A 13,960-nucleotide genomic window follows, 5' to 3' on the forward strand; every position below is an offset into this window, starting at 1 on the left:
GAATAAGGAGAGTGACTTTCTCTTTTGAACCTCTTAAGCTGACTTGAAAAAAAAGTGGTACACCCCTCAGAGATATAGGGACCGCCATGCTCGTCCACTTTCTTGATAAACGACTCGATGCATTTTCTCTTCCTTGCCGCTGAGACTGAGACATATCAAAAAGATCTATTACTAAAAGGAGATTGGGATCATCCTGTGGTTACCGGATGATGGGAATAACTAAGCATAAATTTGGAAATGAGCACGAAATGTCTATAAATGAATTTTCTCATTATTCGTTATTCCCGGGTCTTTTCGTTGCATTCACTTACAACAAGAAACAACCACCAGCATTTGGTGCAGCACTTGCATTTTGGTGCATTCTTCTTCCTTTCCTTTGTCTTTCGTTCCGTCATATTCCAAATAACTTATCTAATTACAACGTATTAACCGCTAATGCACCTTTTTTTATCAAATCTCAGGGACATGGTCTAATCATGAGGGTAGTATTTTATCATGGTGTTGGATCCCAAGTTTTTATGGATTCCTTTTTTGTTACCGGGGTCGACCCCAAAGCCATAATGTCTCAAAACGAAGAGGCTATAGAGAAACTTTTATTTTTTCCTTTGTCTCGAACTTAGTGAAGAACTCCATTCTATCTCTCCAACAAAAAAGTCGGGCTGCGCACCAGTTGTACACTCCCTTCGTTCGGAGAACCCTTGTTGATTCTGAACTTCGTTCGCAAAGTAAGCGTCCTTTTAACGGGCCAGCCCTTTTTAATGCGCCGCTTGACCCTGTTTTGAAAGTGAGCTTTGCTCTTCTGGGCGCTGGGCGCTCCCGTGGTTCGCGAGAAGGAAAAAGGACTAATCTTTTGTTACATCTGGCACGAGATGAAAAAGAGAGAGCTTCGTCTATCGATGAACAGAAGATTGACGGAGCTCTTGGCATTGCTTTGTTTTTCTCTCCTTTCCTATCAGCGAGTTCCGATCCTTATGTTCGAAATTTCTTCGTTCGTACCGAACCGCTTGCAGAATCAAATCCAGTTCCACAAGATCCTATATCAGCTATACATCCTCCTTGCATTTATGCCGGAGATGTCGCCAGTGCTATGGGCTTTGGGTTATGTAGATCAAAAATGATGAATGGGATTGTGGCACTCCACTCGCCGCCAATGCGGAAGGATGCCGCTGAAAAGAATGGAACGCTGCTTCGCTCTGCTGGATGCGTCGGATCCCATATAAGAAGCTCGCTCTTTACCCGATCATTCAAACATTTTGTGGGCGGCGCGCCTGCTCTATTGTTGCGTAGCAATAGAAGCCTACTCATGCTGCTTCGGAGGCGCTTTTTCGCCTTCTCTTCGCTCTGGACAGGAGCGCTAATGGACACGGGGAGGGAGCAGGCGAAGCGTGTCGTTCGTAATGGAAAGAAAGACACCACTACTTCGCCTCTTTGTTGGACCGCCGGCGCGAACACGGTGGTCTCTGACCAGGACCAGGAACCAATTCGAATTTGGATCTTGACATGTCGGTTGTTTTTAATCGTAGGCATCTCGCCAGGAAGTTGGTGGGCTCATCATGAATTAGGTCGGGGTGGCTGGTGGTTTCGGGATCCCGTAGAAAATGCGTCTTTTATGCCTCGGGTATTAGCCCCAGCTTGTATTCATTCAGTAATTCTACACCTTCTTCATTCTTGGACCTCGCTTCTGAATATTTTGACTCTTCCATGCTGTGTCTTAGGAACCTTTTCAATACGGTCCGGATTGCTAGCTCCCGTTCATAGTTCCGCTACAGACGATACACGAGGAAGATTTTTATGGCGGTTCTTCCTTCTAATTACAGGCATATCTATGACTCTTTTTTACCAGATGAAGCAGGAGGCCTAACACACACTATACAGCCCAGCCCAATACTCAACACTCCCCCGGCTAAAGATATCTAACATGCCTATCTTGTTACAAATTGCTAAACCCTCACAAGGACCTACTCGTTTAGTAAAACAATCAGCTACCTGTTCACTATACTTAATGTTACCCCCTTCTTCGACCGAACAATCTCAATCCGAAGGAAGTATCGAAGAGGTCCAAGATCCTTTACCTCAAATGCTCCTCCCAGTCTTGCCTTCAAACATTTGATTTCTTCAACATCGTCTCCAGTAATCACAATATCATCCACATACACCGCCAAAATGGTGATATGGATTCGTCTATGCCGGTACTGTATGATCTCCATTACACTGAGAGTAGCCCATACCACAAACAACTCTCCTGAACCTGTCCACGCCCGTGGCGACTGTTTCAAGCCATACAAAGATTTCTTGAGCCTACACACCTTCCCATCAGTCTGTTTGTTCCAAAACCTGGAGGAATGTCCATATGGATCTCTTCTTGTAAATAACCACCATGAAGAAAAGCATTCTTCACATCTAGCTGATGTAAAGGCCACCCAAAGTAAGTTGACTGCGCATGAGATTAAGGTCCTCACCGTGTCCATCTTTGCCACTGGTGCTTTGGTCTCATCATAGTCTATCTCCCGTCTTCCTATAACCTTTTGCAATTAGCCTTGACTTCTATCTATCCACCTTACCCTCTGGAGTCTGATTTACGGTGAACACCCATTTGCATCCAACTGCTCTTTTTCCTACTGGGAGTGGAAGAAGATCCCACGTCTTGTTCTTCTGAAGTGCACCAAGCTCCTCCTTCATTGCGTCTTTCTTTCCACTGGGGATCCAGCTTTGCAGCCTTCCAATCCTTTGGAATAGACACTGATTGTAGAGATGCAATGAATGCTTTGTGTGCGGGTGAGACATAAGAGTCTGAAACTCAATTTGCAATGTCATGCTCATAGCCATATCGGACCGGAGGCTTTCCAGCATTAGTCGTAGTCTCTTTGCGTAGTGCAAGCAGCAATTCCAAAGAAGTATTACCACCTGTCTCATTTTAACCTCCATCTTGCTCTTGTGGCTCCTCCTCGACTACCTCAGGTTGCTCTTGTGGTTCTTCATCCAAGACCACTAGCGGTACAAGAAGAAGGGGTCCCGGCTCGGGGGCGGGGGTATCTTACTTCTTTTCCTCTGCGTTCGTGACAAGCTAGTAGGCACTCTTGTGTGGGTTGGCTCATTCCCCTGGAAAACGAATATTAAGAAGATAGATACCATTCCGTCGATACTAGATTCATTCTTTCTGCTCAAAAAGAACAAAGCCTCTATTGTGGGAAAAGTCTTTGAAACCCGAAGTTCTAAAATAGAAAATGGAATGAAGAAGGGGTGTGACCTTATGGCCAACTATACTAGCTCCCCTAGATGGATAATATAGCTCCTAAACGATGATTGTTTATGGTATATTACCGTAATTGGAGAATTTGACCTGGTGCTGACTTGCTGCTGTTCTGAGAAGGGGACCTTGCAAAGCTTGACAAGTTTTTTTTTTATATTTATCGATCAAATCTGTCTACAGATAGGCGCCTGCTATGGCAGCAATTAATTAATCTCCGCCTTAGCATACAAGGACCATGGCTCGCAGCGGGTAGTTACGGTGGTTTTGAGGAGACCCGCTCAAGGTCGCTGGTTCGGAGCTATTCCGAGATCTCAAGGAGCGCCAAGCTCAATACGTGCAAGAAGAAAGAAAGGCTTCCACCTACGACTGCAGCTGCTGGTACTTTATCTCTGTCGCTTTCAACTCCCACTCCTTCTCCCTTTGGTTTCTAGAGGAAGTGAGAAAGAATAATATATCTTGTGTAACTAATCTTTCTTATCGAAAGGTTATAGTTCGTAGATCATTTCTATAAGGACTATTTGAGCCATATCCGGTGCTTTGGACCTCTTTTAGCTGCTAGGTATCTACTGGGTTCAATCCCCACTTCCGCTTGAAATGAGTAAGTCAATCCTCTTGCTCGGCTGTGATACGAATACTATTCATACGCAGACCCGGATCCAAGATATGGGGCATAGACAGATAAGAATGGCTTCTGAGTTGCATTCATTGCACTCTGGAATGTGGGGCTCCTTGGCTGATGTGATGGAGCGGTATCAGCAGATACTTGCAAAGATCAAATCAAGCAGAAGAAACAAGGAAGTTAACTCAGCGCCATCGGCCACCTTAACACGAACAGCTTGGGACAGAGGTGTAATGCCTGACAGAGAATCAGCAATAGAATGCATTTTGCATGCATTTTTCATCGAGTGAAACTACTTGAATAAACTGGAAGTTTTAAACCAAGTACTCTTGAAATCGCTACCCCCTGGGATGGAAAAAGAGGCTCAGGTTTTAGCCCTCCGTTTTACCCCGGAAGTCGTTGTTCGTCTTTCGATATGAGAGGATGGCAAGTGTCCGCAATGACTTAGCGACTTAGCCAATTGGTTACAGATTCTAGACTGATCGATCAGATCACATCATCTCGAGCAAAGAGCTGAGAGCAGAGAAGCGACATCGCTTCGACACTCCTTCCTCTTTTCATTATGAAACCAATATCAAGCAAGATATGAAGAAGAGGGCGGCTCCCTAGATTGAACACATAAAGCAGTGCCAAGATCTCCTCTATGCGAGAGAGAAGTTCTCAGAAATGATGGAGCTGTTGGTTTCGGTCATTGTACGCTTGGTTGCTAAACCGCACCCTTTACGGCGTCTGTAGGAAGAATTCATTCTGGTCCCAAAACTTATAAGAGATCTCGGTAGTGAATATGCAATGCTGAATTCCAATAAGTTGGTACTTCGCACAAGGAAGAAGCTCGTGTTAAAGATAGTTTCATCCAGACCGAACCCTACCTTAGCGTCTCATCCCCACCCACCAAGTCTTTATCCGCGGTGAAAGGAGTGGTTTAATTCGATGCAAGGTGCAAACGAGCTTTTCCAAAGATGGAGTCCTTTCAGAAATACATGTGCCAGAAGAAAGCAGATTCTTTTTCTATCATAAAATGAATCTGCTTTCTGATGGCCATTTCTGTCCGTTGTGGGACCACGGCTTGCAAAGAAGGTATTTAGCGCAAAGAACTTCTTCCGCTTTTGGGGATTCCACTAATTGATAGAAGGAAGTGGATGCGGCAGGATTGGCCCCAATTGAATCACTAGTAGAAGAGATCCACGTGCAGAGACTGTTAGGGAGATGCAGATGGAGGGACGTTTGGATTGCTGCTAGAAGGGCTTACGACGAATAGATTGTTGGCATGGCTTTAAGTGAAAGGGAATCCGGCAGCTTATGTGAAAACTTCCCTTGTGGTTTAAAGTTCAAATAGATCAGGTGCCTATGTTGTTGATACACCGAAAGATACTAACGCTATGCTCCAATGTGGGATGAGGGCCAACGATTGTGATGAGTGGGGACCTTAGAGCTGAAAACCTACATACAGTGACCCTTATGGGCAGCGCCTTGGGCTGGCTATGCACGAGACATCAAACCGTCTCCTGGGTCCAAAGTTTCCATTTCCAGGCCTGATAGTCTTCAACTGAAAAAAGTAGGGCGGAGAACTAGTAAGAATTGTGCCTGCCATTCAATTCGTGACGTGGATGATCCGCCGACGGAATCGATTAGGTGAAACGGCTTTGCAAAGTTTGTTTGTTCATAAAGGCTGCATGCAGCCATGCAATTCGTACTGCATGGCGATATTACTCTACCACTCTATAAATGGTATATAGATATCTTCACTTCATCACAAAGAAATTGAGTACTAGCACGCATTGCTATGGATGCTGCAACCGCAAACAGGCTTTCTGCAATTGCTACCGAAACGGAGCAACTGGAAAATGAGATTGAAGGGCACCGTAGAGTGCTAAACAACCAGTTGAGAAGTGTTAGAACAATGGATCCTGCAAAGAAAGAAGCGCGCATTCGCGCTACCAGAGAGCGCATAGAGGGTTTGGAGGAGAGGCAGGAAGCGCTGCGGGTGGAGTAGCAAGTGCTCTTTATTCGTCTAGCATCTCGCTAGAATAGAAGAGTCCGTAGACTCTTTTTAGTTTTCTAAGGTTGGTTTAAATTCAATAAGTGTCTGGAGACATTTGTTTTCATGTCAGGTGTTCTTTGTCTTAGTTTGATTCCGATCTACTCCTATGCTAAGTGTCTTTGTTTGGTTTGATTTCTTGTGTTTGCATGTATGGGCTAGCCGTCAGTGTTCAATGCTTATGTTAATATAATAACACCAAAATGTGCTGCAAATTCATGTTCAAGTTGAAATAAGGCCGAAGGGCTAAGTGTACTACTGGGGATTATATATTCCAGCTCTGAAGTTTCCTTTTGAGCCCCCGTTCTGCTATGGTTTGGATTCTAGTTGAAGCGTGCGACCATCTATTCAGATGAGGAGACCGAGTAAGAAACCACTAAGCGGAGAGCAAACAGATCAATATCTATCTATGAGTTTCTCAACCAAGATCCACTATTCAACCAAGACCCGCTAACTAATACTTTTACGCGAGCTTAGTTATTGGAAGTTGCAGCCCAGGAACTCTTATCCCTAGCCACAGTTGTTGCAGCACAAGGCTTTGTCGCGATTGGGTCATATGTCAGTACTCTCACATTCCCCGTGGTCTCCCTAGTATGCTGAGCTGAACTGAAGTGAAGTGAAGCTGCGGGCGATGATGGACTGATCCCATGCTATTCAGGCGCCTGACAACGCTGGCTCCGACGGTGATGAGTCTGACGGTGGCTCAGATGTTTCTCTTCCTGATCCTTCAAGGTCCCCCGTTCCTGACATCGTCCAAAGGCCGTTGGTGCTCTCCCATCTGACAGTGCGGGCTCTGCGTGTCGCCTATGGCAACACTACCCGAGTGGTCTATTGCATAGTGGATCCACGGGTACCCCGTCGCTGCTTTGTTTTTATCAACATCCGGTAAGCAGAACGGACTGAGAACTATCCCGATTTCTCGTAATGCCAGGCCCAAAAGTCCTCCATCCGCATAGCAGCAAAAGTAGGCATTTCTTTGATACTTACTCACCTGTGGCTAGATTTACCACCATTCGAGTACTACTATCACGGGCTGCCTCGCACGGTCTTCTCGTTCATCAGATGGGCAGACGGCTTTCCTTAATGGGGAGTTGGATGAGGAAATTTACATGGAGCAGCCAGATCAAGAGTACCCGCGCATTCGCCTAACCCTGGGTTTTTTCGATCAAAATGAAGATTTTTTAGAAAATAAGCCCAAAAAGCATCTGACCTTGAAAAGAATCACCAGTTACTTGATCCATCCCTGCGGTAAGTGGGAACGAATGTGACAGCCGATGGTAGTAGGATTTCCACAGGTTGAGCTCCTTATCTTTTGACTTTTCTAAGGATAGCCGAGTAGATATACTAGAATGGGATGAATCGAGCACGAGAAATCACTAGGCACAGGGGAGCCGTAAGGAAGAGGAGTAATATCGTTATAAAGTTCACGAATTCGATTCATTTTGGAATCGATAAGTGAACACGGAATCTCGTCTTGTTCCCCTTGGTTCCGAGGGAAATAAAGGGGAAATCACTGATTCATTTGGAGCTGTTTTCTAACTGACTCATTGACATGAGAGATTGGATGCGATGCGCCAGTCACTCGTACTACAGCGGAGAAAGGTCACCGGCAAACGACCGTTCCACAATGGAACCTGGCACTACTGTTTGCCCTAAGGGCCGACCCACCTTTTCAGAGAAACAGACACATGACATCACTATATTACGAATTTTCGAGATAAGAAAGTGGAGAATGCACTCTTCCCTTTTTTTTACATTTTAAACTCATGTTCATGGTCTGTTTTATTCCCAATTGTTGCCCGTGTGAAAAGAAAGAAGAGAAATTGGGCCATGTTTCCCGAGAGAGACTGCCTTCTCTCAGGCCAGCAGTCTTATACTTATAGTCGACTGCTCTATGACGATCTGACCTCTTTCCTGGGCTCTGCTTGCTCGTCTACGCTCCGACCAATTCAGTCAAAATCGAAAAAACGATGTTTCCTTGAAAAAGTCTAAGAAATAGTTGTAGTAGTCAAAAAGTGCACTTTTTCCATATATTTCGATTTATAGGGATCCCTATCTTTATCTCTATCCACAGAGATACCTATCTATATATAGAGAGATTTTTCTCAAAATTGATCTAGACTATCCTCTATTCGGATAGATATGTCCCTATGAGCGACTAGGCCGATCTTTTTTTATATGTTTTGGCCACGTCCGTTTCCGCTCCGAATAGGAAGGTTTGGATCTTTCAATCTTATGTCGTGAGGGATGTGACCTATGTTAGGTCCATAAGATACCACAGCTTTTAGTGTTCTATGATTCACCTCCGAATAATGAGTAGGTAGTTCGATCCTTTTGATTCTTATCTTCCTAGTAAACGGGGATCCGGAGCAATAGGTCGAATTACTATATAAAGAAGACTTTTCTACAAAAGGACTTATTGTTCGAGTAGGAAGATTTCGGTTTTTCTCCTTCCCTCTTTTCAATAAGAAGAAGTATTTGAAATGAAACAAATTCCTCTTCATTCTGTTGTGCTCAGCGAAGGAACTGCCTAAGCATACTTTTGCGGATCCAAACTTCTTTGTTCTTTCAAAGTCTTCTTCTTGCATATAAGAACGCAACTTTTGCAATTCCTTGGATTTGAGTAGTAAGCGGCATCCCCTCTGAGTTGTGAGTAAGCGGAACCATTCTTTTTTTGTTCTTCTCCAGATTCTGGCCGGTAGGAATTTGCCTCTTCTTTTCCCAACTGATATGGCCGATAGGAATTTGCCTATGATTTTTCCAACTAATATGTCGATATAGAAAGATCTCCTTATTTCAAAACCGCGGGTTCTCGCGTCATTTTCTTTAAAAGATATTAGATCACCGTGGGAAACTTTCAAATGAGTAATGGTTACCAGTCCATTATTCAAACAAACCCTTCGATGACTTATCGGCTGCCTTGCTTGAGGAAGAGTGTCACTAAAATGGAGATGAACCGGAATCACGTCCGGTCTTGTTTCTTGATTGAGTAAAAAAGGGATATATGAAGTTCGTTCTCTTCCTCTGTGCATCTCCCTTATGGGTAAATCCCCATAATAAAGAGACAACTTTCGTGTAGTTTGTGATTTGATGTTACTGTTTAGATTTTCCCTCCGAGAAAGATTTCTTTTAATGGATCTCCTCTTGTTCCTCAATCTTCGGAGAATACGGCGTTGGATTAGAGAAAGTTCTCTGTTCCGAACATTTCCTGGAAGTAGACGACACGTTTTAAATCTTAATGCTGGCATGGCATATTTCGTTGAATCAGTCTTTTTCGCCACATCGCGTATAAAGGGAATCGAACCCAACTCTTCCACGAACCCCCCACAAATGGCCCTCCCTTAATTCAATGAACTATGAGAATTCCTTTTTTCGTTTTTTTCTTTTCAGTTCTCATAAGTCCTTGATATACTAGCAGAAACTCAATACTTGACCGACTGTGTCACAGTGCTCAGGTAAAGTGGCAGTGGTTGAAAGCGAGCGGAAACGTCAGTGTTTTCTGTGCGTTACGATAGTAGTGGTGAAATAAAATCCAATTCAAATATCTCAACGTAAAAGGAAAATCGTTTCACTTTGAAAGGAAAGCTAGCTATATGAGATCGAAATCACTCTATCTACGATATTCATTGGACCATGATTGAAGGACAATGAGGGGCAGGTTATATTCCCTTTCTTCTGATCGATTGAGGAATTGCTGATAATGACACCACGTCTGTAGCATCTACTTCTATTGCAAGGCCCGAAGCACGTGGGAGAATGTTCGTTTTTTCTGGATCGGATTAGCAAAAGCAAGCAAGCGTGTGATGTGGCGGGGAAGCCTAAAAGAAGCCTTTGGGAGGCAGTGTGGTGACGCCTGTTTGGCGCGTGGGAATTAACTAATCTAATGATATATTGGTAACTGCCTGTGGGTCCGCACACCACTCCTTATGTTCAGCTAAAAAGCCTTCCGGGTCGAATTTATTAAGAAATAATCAAAGATTAGAATGCCAATGTGAATTTAGGTTCAAAAGGATCAATAGCACATGACGAAGTTCAAGTGTCTTCTCTTCAAGAGAATAGAGCATAATTGTAGGATTATATGGATATTAGTGCTTTTATTCAATTCCCGAGGCACTCTTCAAAGATTGAGGAGATTCCCGAGGCAGTCTTAGTGCTATCGTCAGGGTCACCAGCCTACTGTACCCCTTATTCTGGCTTAGCCTTGCTTAAACAGAAGAGGCTTGGTTAGCATCCTTTCTATCAGGTGCTGTTCTTTGCTACCAACAATTCTTTAAGTACGCGGTGAAGTAAATAATAGTGCACTTGCTGACAGTAGAACCCCCAAGAAATATCACAGTATAGGCCGATATCTTTGTGCAATGTCATTTACAAGCTATGCTCCAAAGTCTTGGCAAATAGGCTGAGAGAAGTACTAGATGAGATCATTTCCGAGGACTTATTAAATAGGGGTGCTTTTTCTACGAATATAATCAATTCCATAATGCTATCCGCTTTGACGAAGCAAATCAGATGACGGGCGATCTACGCCTCGAAAAGGAGAAGAAGTGGTTCTCGATACTGAGCAAAAAGGCACTTTCGATGCAGAAAGTAGGAAACCAAGGAAGCAGGCATTGGCAAAGAGTGAATCTTTATCCGATCCTATAATGGCTCAATCCGATCCAACAACGGTACTTCCAAAGGCTCCTCGGCTAAGAAAAATAATAGTTGTATTGGCAAGGCATGAAAGGGATTTTCTAATGCTATCCGAAGACGAATCGGAATACGGAACCGGAAGCCGTAGCCCAGAACCTTTAGCTTGAGCGGAAGGGGAGGAAACCGGCTATTCGAACTGGCGGGTGGGTGGATACCCTAGTGCTTATTGCTTTGTCGGAGCAGGGGCGGAGAGGGATTCATTAGTTTGACAACACAAGGGTGTCATGTGGAGAAAGAGAATTGAACTATTCTCCGGGTACTGGTACCGCTTAAGCCCAAGCAAGTGAAGAAATCCTGTAAGATGGACTTGATTTACTTTCCTTTCCAAGACCTATACCATATGGTTTGGGTATACCACTATCACCTATCGAAATGAAACACTAACCTGCCCACGACCCCCTATACCGGATACCTTTGCTTTGAAACCAATGACTAGTAGAGGATTTCGAGGAACAACAGCAAAGGGAAGTAGGGATGGGCTTTCCTCGGATTAGTATTCGGATTTCGCTGGTCTTGCCAATGGTTGTTATTCAAAAGAAGGGTTCGCACCGGCAAAGAAGAATATATTTTCTAGTTGTAGCTTTCGAGGAGAAGAAGGATTGAATCAAAGGGACGAGCAAAGGCAAAGCAATGGCATGTTTGGAATTCCATAGAGGAATCCCCAAGCAAAGGCCAGGACGCTAACGCTAACGCTATTGATATTCCTAGCGCTTGTTTTCGTAGGATGCCGAGGACTCTTGCTTGAATACAACTAGAGAATTATCAAAAGAATATGACTAGCTCTTTACCGCGGGGATGCGTTGAGAGGAATCAATTGTTTAACCCGGTGACCGGATAGGAGCCGTGACTGTGTGGGTAGCATTATCAAAAGAAGGAAATTCGCAACGCTCTAAATTTCTCTATTTTGATTCTTTTTTTAGGGATTGCGCCGTTACTGTACCTGCTTTCGCTATTGCTATTCCGCTTTGCCGTTATCCGTCCCTTTGTTAGCATAATAGGAGGGTGCCTTTTTAGCGCAAGACGATGAAATAACAACCTAAGCTTATCGGCATTAGCAAATTGAGAAATCGAATAGATCCCCGGCCGTTGGATAGGAGCACTGCCGTTACCGTGCTTAGAATTGATGAAATTGGATTTCTTACAAAACCCAGGATCTTCCTATTTGTAGGTGGTATAAAACTACCCCTATCCCTATTGTTTTGATACATGGCGTATTGGCTTTTCGTTTTTCTAGCTAAAGATCCATCTTTCCTGGATTAGTGATTACTTCAATCCATACCCCTATGGAATAACAAAAAGCAAGGGCAGAGGGACCTGGATCCGGAACCAGACAATAATTCGTAGGAACCCACACCGGATAGAGGGCCGTCCCTTCCTCTTAAGAGGTGTAATTCTGTTTGGGGATGACATTAGATAATCCGAATTGTAGTCCTCGCGGGAATGGTCGCAAAATGCGAAGGAGTTCTGTTGTCGAAGCTGGGGATCTAGATAGGTACCGATCTCGGTGGGGATTTTCCTATTTTTTCTATGGAATTTGTTTCATTCCTTTCATGCACAGATGAACCTTCTGAGCTTTGGAAGTACCTTTGCCCTGGAGGATTGTCCCGTGATTGAGGGATTTCTCTACAACTATTGCGATTAAAGACATATGCAAATCCGAAACAGGGAAGTACGAAACTAAAGGGACTTTCTCTCGATGAACTCCCTAGTTCCTATGTTTTCTTTGAGGCAGTGCTAATTGCTAATGTGTGAACTATCACTATAGAAAAATAGATTGGAATCACTTCTAACATCAAAGATAGGAAAATCTGGCCTATTGGGTGCCGATCCACTCGATCCTATGCTATGCATTTGTGACCAATAGAGGTAAGATCATGAATACAAGATGGCGATGAGTCATGCCAAGTTTGGGGAGTGTTGCTCGTACCCTCATTGCATGTTTTCAAATAGGGCATACTGCCTGTGATTTACTATTGAAAAACAAGTCGACAGGAGAACCCGAGTGCAACCAGATAAGAGTTCGCTTTCGAAAGACGACAATGGCAAGTCTCAATCAACTGTCATTAGATCAATAGTAAACAGGAGATTGCTTTGCGTATCACGGATCGAGCACACAATAGAATGCTCGAACTACACTCTCCTAGCAAAAGGCAGGGCAAGTGAGTTCTACACGATATTCGATAATGAAACGAGCCTTCCTCCTTCCGAAACCCACCTTAATCCATTTTATAAGGAATCTGTCTCCTTCCGTAATCCATTCCTCCATCCCACACTCTTCTTAGAGTTATGAGTGAATCTGAATCAAAAATATATATACTATGCCGAAGACAAAGAGAAGACATCAGGGAGCGGAGAGAGAAGAGAGCGGTTGTTGGAACAGCAAGCCCTACTTCCTTCACTGGGACACTAGCACCAAACAAAAACAAAACTAGACTGCCCGAACAACAAGTCCTGCCCCTTCCTCCCGGATCTGCACGTTGAACAAACAAAGACACTCCCCCTCATCCAAAAAAACGAGTATTATTTCTCAGTTGGCAACAAAGAAATGCCTAGCAGAAGAAAGTAGTTATTCTTGCATCTCTGCTACTAGGAAAGTAAGTCATTGACAAAGGACCCAACCCTTCTGAATTCGCTGAGCGAGACCTAAGATCGGAATGAACAGCAGTCGAAACCCTGAGCCCATCGTGTCTGCCAGCTATGCAATGGCTCTACTTGAGATTCCGTAGGGAGAGCAGTCGGTAACCGTTCCTTCGGTCAATCAAGAGAAATTTGCGAATCGAATCCGTTGTCATTAGAGTGATCAACTATATACGCTAATTATTCAAACAGATGCTCTCTGGTGGAAATGAACCACGAGAGACTAAGCCCTGCCGATAGCCACAGAGTGACTTTTTAATTGACACCCACAAAGTTGACTGGACCAGGTACCACATTTACCATAGGATATGCTTATCTGACGAGGTCCCTCGAGTCATCTCTGCCACTTGGAATTGCTTATGAGCTGTTCTTAAATGCTCTTCTTGGTATGAAATTGCCTACCTTCCTTAAGTCTTGCTTTCCCGAGAGCCCTCATTTCATAAAATTCCACTGGCCAGTTAATTCTTTATGCTTATTTTTCAATGAAAGTTGCATCCGAACATGTTCCTCAACACGAAAAAGAAAGTCATATTGAGTTGTTAGAGAAATCAAGTTATAGCAAAAATAGTGTACCATCACATGGTTTTGATACTAAGCAGGAAAGTATAGGAATGCAATGAGGAAAGACAGATAAACACATCGCCTCGTTTAATACTTTCAAAGCATCAGTTGAATGACTATTCTGCTCCATTCGGAAATACGCAAAAGTATGTCCCTTATTTGA

General features: G+C 43.8%; 1 pseudogene; it reads right to left on the reverse strand.

Annotated features, from left to right (window-relative positions):
* Positions 1-415: 415 nt before the first annotated feature.
* LOC147985493 (uncharacterized) lies at positions 416-1,062 on the reverse strand (annotated as a pseudogene).
* Positions 1,063-13,960: the final 12,898 nt, after the last annotated feature.

This window comes from Triticum urartu, chromosome 2A (genome assembly GCF_056163025.1).
Source record: "Triticum urartu cultivar PI428250 chromosome 2A, HENAU_Tu73, whole genome shotgun sequence".
Taxonomy (NCBI): Eukaryota; Viridiplantae; Streptophyta; class Magnoliopsida; order Poales; family Poaceae; genus Triticum; species Triticum urartu.